The sequence below is a fragment of the Bos grunniens genome, chromosome 3, assembly GCF_055505025.1.
Source record: "Bos grunniens cultivar Pamir isolate PY7600 chromosome 3, Bosgru_T2T1.0, whole genome shotgun sequence".
NCBI lineage: Eukaryota > Metazoa > Chordata > Mammalia > Artiodactyla > Bovidae > Bos > Bos grunniens.
Genome location: NC_141167.1, coordinates 97982738 through 97992676, shown reverse-complemented (window position 1 = coordinate 97992676; position 9939 = coordinate 97982738).

Sequence of the window (9939 nt, the reverse complement as noted above, 5' to 3'; positions counted from 1 at the left end):
CTGTTTATTTATTTATTTTTTTAATAGTAACTGTATTGATTAATTCTTTTATTTTATTTTATTTTTAAAACTTTACATAATTGTATTAGTTTTGCCAAATATCAAAATGAATCTGCCACAGGTATACATGTGTTCCCCATCCTGAACCCTCCCCCCTCCTCCCTCCCCATACCATCCCTCTGGATCGTCCCAGTGCACTAGCCCCAAGCATCCAGTATCGTGCATCGAACCTGGACTGGCAACTCGTTTCTTGCATGATATTTTACATGTTTCAATGTCATTCCCCCAAATCTTCCCACCCTCTCCCTCTCCCGCAGAGTCCATAAGACTGTTCTATACATCAGTGTCTCTTTTGCTGTCTCGTACACCGGGTTATTGTTACCATCTTTCTAAATTCCATATATATGCGTTAGTATACTGTATTTATGTTTTTCCTTCTGGCTTACTTCACTCTGTATAATAGGCTCCAGTTTCATCCACCTCATTAGAACTGATTCAAATGTATTCTTTTTAATGGCTGAGTAATACTCCATTGTGTATATGTACCACAGCTTTCTTATCCATTCATCTGCTGATAGACATCTAGGTTGCTTCCATGTCCTGGCTATTATAAACAGTGCTGCGATGAACATTGGGGTACACGTGTCTCTTTCCCTTCTGGTTTCCTCAGTGTGTATGCCCAGCAGTGGGATTGCTGGATCATAAGGCAGTTCTATTTCCAGTTTTTTAAGGAATCTCCACACTGTTCTCCATAGTGGCTGTACTAGTTTGCATTCCCACCAACAGTGTATAAGAGGGTTCCCTTTTCTCCACACCCTCTCCAGCATTTATTATTTGTAGACTTTTGGATCGCAGCCATTCTGACTGGTGTGAAATGGTACCTCATAGTGGTTTTGATTTGCATTTCTCTGATAATGAGTGATGTTGAGCATCTTTTCATGTATTTGTTAGCCATCTGTATGTCTTCTTTGGAGAAATGTCTATTTAGTTCTTTGGCCCATTTTTTGATTGGGTCGTTTATTTTTCTGGAGTTGAGCTGTAGGAGTTGCTTGTATATTTTTGAGATTAGTTGTTTGTCAGTTGCTTCATTTGCTATTATTTTCTCCCATTCTGAAGGCTGCCTTTTCACCTTGCTAATAGTTTCCTTTGATGTGCAGAAGCTTTTAAGGTTAATTAGGTCCCATTTGTTTATTTTTGATTTTATTTCCAATATTCTGGGAGGTGGGTCATAGGGGATCCTGCTGTGATGTATGTCAGAGAGTGTTTTGCCTATGTTCTCCTCTAGGAGTTTTATAGTTTCTGGTCTTACGTTTAGATCTTTAATCCATTTTGAGTTTATTTTTGTGTATGGTGTTAGATAGTGGCCTAGTTTCATTCTTTTACAAGTGGTTGACCAGATTTCCCAGCACCACTTGTTAAAGAGATTGTCTTTAATCCATTGTATATTCTTGCCTCCTTTGTCAAAGATAAGGTGTCCATATGTGTGTGGATTTATCTCTGGGCTTTCTATTTTATTCCATTGATCTATATTTCTGTCTTTGTGCCAGTACCATACTGTCTTGATAACTGTGGCTTTGTAGTAGAGCCTGAAGTCAGGTAGGTTGATTCCTCCAGTTCCATTCTTCTTTCTCAAGATTGCTTTGGTTATTCGAGGTTTTTTGTATTTCCATACAAATTGCGAAATTATTTGTTCTAGCTCTGTGAAGAATACTGTTGGTAGCTTGATAGGGATTGCGTTGAATCTATAAATTGCTTTGGGTAGTATACTCATTTTCACTATATTGATTCTTCCAATCCATGAACATGGTATATTTCTCCATCTATTAGTGTCCTCTTTGATTTCTTTCACCAGTGTTTTATAGTTTTCTATATATAGGTCTTTAGTTTCTTTAGGTAGATATATTCCTAAGTATTTTATTCTTTCTGTTGCAATGGTGAATGGAATTGTTTCCTTAATTTCTCTTTCTGTTTTCTCATTATTAGTGTATAAGAATGCCAGGGATTTCTGTGTGTTGATTTTATATCCTGCAACTTTACTATAGTCATTGATTATTTCTAGTAATTTTCCAGTGGAATCTTTAGGGTTTTCTATGTAGAGGATCATGTCATCTGCAAATAGTGAGAGTTTTACTTCTTCTTTTCCAATTTGGATTCCTTTTATTTCTTTTTCTGCTCTGATTGCTGTGGCCAAAACTTCCAAAACTATGTTGAATAGTAATGGTGAGAGTGGGCACCCTTGTCTTGTTCCTGACTTTAGAGGAAATGCTTTCAATTTTTCACCATTGAGGATAATGTTTGCTGTGGGTTTGTCATATATAGCTTTTATTATGTTGAGGTATGTTCCTTCTATTCCTGCTTTCTGGAGAGTTTTTATCATAAATGGGTGTTGAATTTTGTCAAAGGCTTTCTCTGCATCTATTGAGATAATCATATGGTTTTTATTTTTCAATTTGTTAATGTGGTGTATTACATTGATTGATTTGAGGATATTGAAGAATCCTTGCATCCCTGGGATAAAGCCCACTTGGTCATGGTGTATGATCTTTTTAATGTGTTGTTGGATTCTGATTGCTAGAATTTTGTTAAGGATTTTTGCATCTATGTTCATCGGTGATATTGGCCTGTAGTTTTCTTTTTTTGTGGGTTCTTTGTCAGGTTTTGGTATTAGGGTGATGGTGGCCTCATAGAATGAGTTTGGAAGTTTACCTTCCTCTGCAATTTTTTGGAAGAGTTTGAGTAGGATAGGTGTTAGCTCTTCTCTAAATTTTTGGTAGAATTCAGCTGTGAAGCCGTCTGGACCGGGGCTTTTGTTTGCTGGAAGATTTTTGATTACAGTTTCAATTTCCGTGCTTGTGATGGGTCTGTTAAGATTTTCTATTTCTTCTTGGTCGAGTTTTGGAAAGTTGTACTTTTCTAAGAATTTGTCCATTTCTTCCACGTTGTCCATTTTATTGGCATATAATTGTTGATAGTAGTCTCTTATGATCCTTTGTATTTCTGTGTTGTCTGTTGTGATCTCTCCATTTTTGTTTCTAATTTTGTTGATTTGATTTTTCTCCCTTTGTTTCTTGATGAGTCTGGCTAATGGTTTGTCAATTTTATTTATCCTTTCAAAGAACCAGCTTTTGGTTTTGTTGATTTTTGCTATGGTCTCTTTTGTTTCTTTTGCATTTATTTCTGCTCTAATTTTTAAGATTTCTTTCCTTCTACTAACCCTGGGGTTCTTCATTTCTTCCTTTTCTAGTTGCTTTAGGTGTAGAGTTAGGTTATTTATTTGACTTTTTTCTTGTTTCTTGAGGTGTGCCTGTATTGCTATGAACTTTCCCCTTAGGACTGCTTTTACCGTGTCCCACAGGTTTTGGGTTGTTGTGTTTTCATTTTCATTCATTTCTATGCAAATTTTGATTTCTTTTTTGATTTCTTCTGTGATTTGTTGGTTATTCAGCAGCGTGTTGTTCAGCCTCCATATGTTGGAATTTTTAATAGTTTTTCTCCTGTAATTGAGATCTAATCTTACTGCATTGTGGTCAGAAAAAATGCTTGGAATGATTTCTATTTTTTTGAATTTACCAAGGCTAGCTTTATGGCCCAGGATGTGATCTATCCTGGAGAAGGTTCCATGTGCGCTTGAGAAAAAGGTGAAATTCATTGTTTTGGGATGAAATGTCCTATAGATATCAATTAGGTCTAACTGGTCTATTGTATCGTTTAAAGTTTGTGTTTCCTTGTTAATTTTCTGTTTAGTTGATCTATCCATAGGTGTAAGTGGGGTATTAAAGTCTCCCACTATTATTGTGTTATTGTTAATTTCTCCTTTTATACTTGTTAGCATTTGAATGACTCTGTTTAGTATTAGGTTTTTATTGTTGTTGTTTTGTGTATGTACCTGTTATAGATTTTCGGTTTGTCATTACCATGGTATTAATATATAGCAATCTATATATACATATGATCATTTTAAACTGCTGATCTCTTAATTTAAAAATCAACCATAACAAAACATAGTCAAATGTCTTATCTTAGAAATAGATTTAAAAAATTGTGATTCAACTTTTTTGACTGTGAAATATGGTATGTACAGAAATGAGCATAAAGGGCCCTGGAATTGTTTAACAAATATGTACAGCAAAACTAGTGCTTAAAAATTATATTACCAGTACCACAGTCCCCTGGAAGCTACACAAACCATAACCTGCCCCTCTACCATCCATTCTTGATTATATCCCCTTGCCTTCATCCTAGAAATATCAACTCTCCTGACAATTCTCATCACTTCCTTTCATTATATTTATCCATTATGTATATATCTCTAAAAAATAAAATTCAAGTTTACCTGATTTTGTCCTTTTTCTTTTGTTTTGTTTGTAATATTCATCCATGATGTGGCATATAACTCTGATTCATTATCTCCATTGCCACGGTCACCTGGTGGAATGTAGAACTGTTTCCAGTTTGGAGTGTATTGCTATGCCCATGTATACTTGTGTATAATTGTACACATTTCTGTTGGGTACATACCTAGGAATGGAATTTCTGGATCATAGTGCTTATTTTAAACTATGTAAGCTAACGACAAACATGGTTCTAAAGTGGTTTTACTGATTTACTTTGCCACTCTAGGTAAGAGAGGTACTCTTCTACAGCCTCACCAAGACTTCATATTATTAATTTCTTAAATCTTTGCTAACCTGATAGATGTAGCCTCAGATAGAAGCTTTAATTGACAATACTCTTTTCAATAATGTGGCTGAGAATTTTCCATTTACTTTTTTGGCTCCCTGAATTTTCTGTGATGTATCTATAGAAGTTACCTGCTCATTTTTTTTTTTAGATTATCCTTCTTTTTCTCACTGATTTGTCAGAAGTATTAATATTTATAGTGCCCTGTGTTGGTTATAGGATTACTTACTATTTGATTCAGTGATAGGACAGAAAGATAGCACACTTGGAAGACAGCGTTGTATTTCCTACAAAAAAAAAAAAAAAATGAGAGAGGTACTAAGCAGTATTTTTAAAGTACATATTGCACAGATATTTTTACAATCATAGAGTGAGGAAATTGCCAGAGTCAAACTGCCAACATCCAGTGGATCACAGAAAAAGCAAGAGAATTCCAGAAAAACATCTACTGCTTAATTGATTACACTAAAGCCTTTGACTGTGTGGATCACAACAAACTGGAAAATTCTTAAAGAGATGGGAATACCAGACTACCTTACCTGCCTTCTGAGAAATCTGCATGCAAATCAAGAAGCAATAGTTAGAACTGGACATGAAACAATGGTTCCAAATTGGGAAAGGAGTACTTCAAGGATATATATTGTCACCTTGCTTATTTAACTTATATGCAGAGTACATCATGGAAAATGCTGGGCTGGATGAAGCACAAGGTGGAATCAAGATTGATGAGAGAAATGTCAATAACCTCAGATATGCTTCCCTAGTGACTCATCTGGCAAAGAATCCACCTGCAATGCAGGAGACCCTGGTTCAATTCCTGGGTCAGGAAGATCCCCAGAGAAGGGATAGGCTACCCACTCCAGTATTCTTGGGCTTCCCTGGTGGCTCAGATGGTAAAGAATCTGCCTGCAATGTGGGAGACCTGGGTTCAATCCTTGGGTTGGGAAGATCCCCTGGAGGCGGGCATGGCAACCCACTCCAGTATTCTTGCCTTGAGAATCCCCATGAACCAAGGAGCCTGGTGGGCTACAGTCCATGGGGTCACAAAGAGTCAGACATGACTGAGTGACAGCATAACACAATGCACAACATGCAGATGACACCACCCTATGGCAGAAAGCAAAGAGGAACTGAAGAGCCTCTTGATGAAAGTGAAAGAGGAGACTGAAAAAGCTGGCTTAAAACTCAGCATTCAAAAAACAAAGATCATGGCATCTGATACCATCACTTCATGGCAAATAGATGAAACAATGGAAACAGTGGCAGACTTTATTTTCTTGGGCTCCCAAATCACTGCAGATGATGACTGCAGCCATGAAATTAAAAGATGCTTGCTCCTTGGAAGATAAACCTAGACAGCATATTAAAAAGCAGAGACATTACTTTGCCAACAAATGTCCATCTAGTCAAAGCTATGATTTTTCCAACAGTCATATATGGATGTGAGAGTTGAACCATAAAGCAAACTGAGCACCAAAGAATTGATGTTTTTGAACTGTGGTGTTGGAGAAGACTCTTGAGAGTCCCTTGGACAGCAAGGAGATCAAAGTAGTCAATCCTAAAAGAAATCAGTCCTGAATACTCATTGGAAGGACTGATACTGCAGCTGAAGCTCCAATACTTTGGCCACCTGATTCTAAGAACTCACTCATTAGAAAAGACCCTGATGCTAGGAAAGATCGAAAACATGGGAAAAGGGGATGACAGAGGTTGCGATGTCTGGATGGCATCATTAACTCAACTGACATGAGTTTGAGCAAGCTCTGGGAGTTGGCAGTGGACAGGGAGGCCTTGCGTGCTACAGTCCATGGGGTCACAAAGAGTAGGACATGACTGAGTGACTGAACAGAACTGAACTGAGGGCGAGGAAGGAAAGCAAAATGACATGAAACTCAGAAGCTAGAAAAATTTTAAATGTTCTGTATAATAAAGGACACTCTGAAAAGCGAAGCAACAAATAACAGATTGGTTGAACTGACTTCCAATTTATAAGTAGCTCCATTAAATTAAAAAGCAGAGCAAAGTTTGTAATAGAAGAATGGGCATTGGATATGAACAGAAAAATGTAAGAATTATTGAGTAATGTATTGTGTATTGAAAGTGGCTAAGACAGTAAATCTTAAAAGTTCTGATCATAAGACGAAATATTATAATTATGGGTGGTGATGGATGTTAATTGTATTTGCTGTGGTGATGGTTTTACAATATACACATATATTGAATTATTATGTTGTATGCCTGAAACTACTATAATGTTATACAGCAGTTTTTACTGAATGTTAAAGAAACTTAAGTGGATTGGTTGAGATAGTATAATATGTTCAACCTCACTAATAACCAGAGAATGCAACTGAGCTATCATCTTTTTCTAAAGTGAGTCTACAAATGAACTGGATAATAAACACTACTGGAAAGGTTGTAGAAATATGGCCTTCTTGAGCTGTGCTAGTATGGCAGCTAGTAACCACATGTGGCTATTTAAATTTAAATTCTTGGCGGGAGGAGCCAAGATGGCGGAGGAGTAGGACAGGGAGAACACTTTCTCCCCCACAAATTCATCAAAAGAGCATTTAAACGTCGAGTAAATTCCACAAAACAACTTCTGAATGCCGGCAGAGGACATCAGGCACCCAGAAAAGCAATCCAACTCTTCGAAAGGAGGTAGGAAAAAATATAAAAGACAAAAAAAGAGACAAAAGAGGGAGGGACAGAGCTCCGTCCCGGGAAGGGAGTCTTAAAAAGAGAGAAGTTTCCAAACACCAGGAAACCTTCTCACTGCCGAATCTGTGCCGAGCTTTGGAAGCACAGAGGGCAACATAACAGGAAGAAAAAATAAATAAACAATTAAAACTCGAAGATTGCGAGTCCTACGGTAACTCCCCCAGTGGAGAAGCAGCGCAGACGCCTGCAGGTGCCATTAACAAGCGGGGGCTGGGCAGGGAGGCGCAGCGCGGGCTGCATCGCTTAGAGTAAGAATCTGGCCTGAATACCCTGAGCACTATCTGAGCGAAATAATTTGGGCTAACAAACCAGACTGTGGGATATCTACTACGCAAAAAGCCAGCCCCAACCTAAGACCGCCAGGCCCGTGCACGGAACAAAGAATTGAACAGAGATAGCCGGCTGCAGACCTTCCCCCTCCGGTGATAGGCAGCCAGAGCCGGAAGGGGGCAATCGCAGCCCCAGAGAGACATTATCTATAAAACTGTAAGCAGGCTTCTTTGCTAACTAAAACTTCTTGGGGGTCTGGACGGTTAACATCTGCCTAAGAAGGTGCGCCGGTTTTGCGCCCAGATAACCGAGTGGCGGGGAGGCGATAAGTCGCAGCATTGGTGCTCGCCAAACACCTCATCACTTGAGCTGCTCGGACCTGGGAAGAGCACAATACTCAGGCCCAACTGAGTCTGCGCCTCTGAGGACTATCCGAGTGCCTGAACCTGAGCGGCTTGGACCTGGGAGGTACATGCAACCCAGGGCCAGCCTTGGATTGTTCCCGGCGGAACAACCTAGAGCCCGAGCAGTGTGGGCAGGGAGGCTACACGCGCAGTGAGCGGGGGCAGACCCAGTGTGGCTGAGGCACTGCGAGCGCACGCCAGTGTTATTTGCTTGCAGCATCCCTCCCTCCCTCCCCACAGCGCGACTGAACAAAGAGAAGAAATACAGTTCCACCCATCAGAACACTGACACAAGCTTCCCTAACCAGGAAACCTTGACAAGCCACCTGTACAAACCCACATACAGTGAGGAATAGCCACAATAAAGAGAACTCCACAAACTGCCAGAATACAGAAAGGACACCCCATACTCAGCAATTTAAACAAGATGAAGAGACAGAGGAATAGCCAGCAGATAAAGGAACAGGATAAATGCCCACCAAACCAAACAAAAGAGGAAGAGATAGGGAATCTACCTGATAAAGAATTCCGAATAATGATAGTGAAATTGATCCAAAATCTAGAAATTAAAATGGAATCACAGATAAATAGCTTGGAGACAAGGATTGAGAAGATGCAAGAAAGGTTTAACAAGGACCTAGAAGAAATAAAAAAGAGTCAATATACAATGAATAATGCAATAAATGAAATTAAAAACACTCTGGAGGCAACAAATAGTAGAATAACAGAGGCAGAAGATAGGATTAGTGAATTAGAAGATAGAATGGTAGAAATAAATGAATCAGAGAGAATAAAAGAAAAACGAATTAAAAGAAATGAGGACAATCTCAGAGACCTCCAGGACAATATTAAACGCAACAACATTCGAATCATAGGGGTTCCAGAAGAAGAAGACAAAAAGAAAGACCATGAGAAAATACTTGAGGAGATAATAGTTGAAAACTTCCCTAAACTGGGGAAGGAAATAATCACCCAAGTCCAAGAAACCCAGAGAATCCCAAACAGGATAAACCCAAGGCGAAACACCCCAAGACACATATTACTCAAATTAACAAAGATCAAACACAAAGAACAAATATTAAAAGCAGCAAGGGAAAAACAACAAATAACACACAAGGGAATTCCCATAAGGATAACAGCTGATCTTTCAATAGAAACTCTTCAAGCCAGGAGGGAATGGCAAGACATACTTAAAATGATGAAAGAAAATAACCTACAGCCCAGATTATTGTACCCAGCAAGGATTTCATTCGAGTATGAAGGAGAAATCAAAAGCTTCTCAGATAAGCAAAAGCTGAGAGAATTCTGCACCACCAAACCAGCTCTACAACAAATACTAAAGGATATTCTCTAGACAGGAAACACAAAAATGGTGTATAAATTCGAACCCCAAACAATAAAGTAAATGGCAACGGGATCATATTTATCAGTAATTACCTTAAACGTAAATGGGTTGAATGCCCCAACCAAAAGACAAAGACTGGCTGAATGGATACAAAAACAAGACCCCTACATATGTTGTCTACAGGAGACCCACCTCAAAACAGGGGACACATACAGACTGAAAGTGAAGGGCTGGAAAAAGATTTTCCATGCAAATAGGGACCAAAAGAAAGCAGGAGTAGCAATACTCATATCAGATAAAATAGACTTTAAAACAAAGGCTGTGAAAAGAGACAAAGAAGGTCACTACATAATGATCAAAGGATCAATCCAAGAAGAAGATATAACAATTATAAATATATATGCACCCAACACGGGAGCACCGCAGTATGTAAGACAAATGCTAACAAGTATGAAAGGAGAAATTAACAATAACACAATAATAGTGGGAGACTTTAATACCCCACTCACACCTATGGAT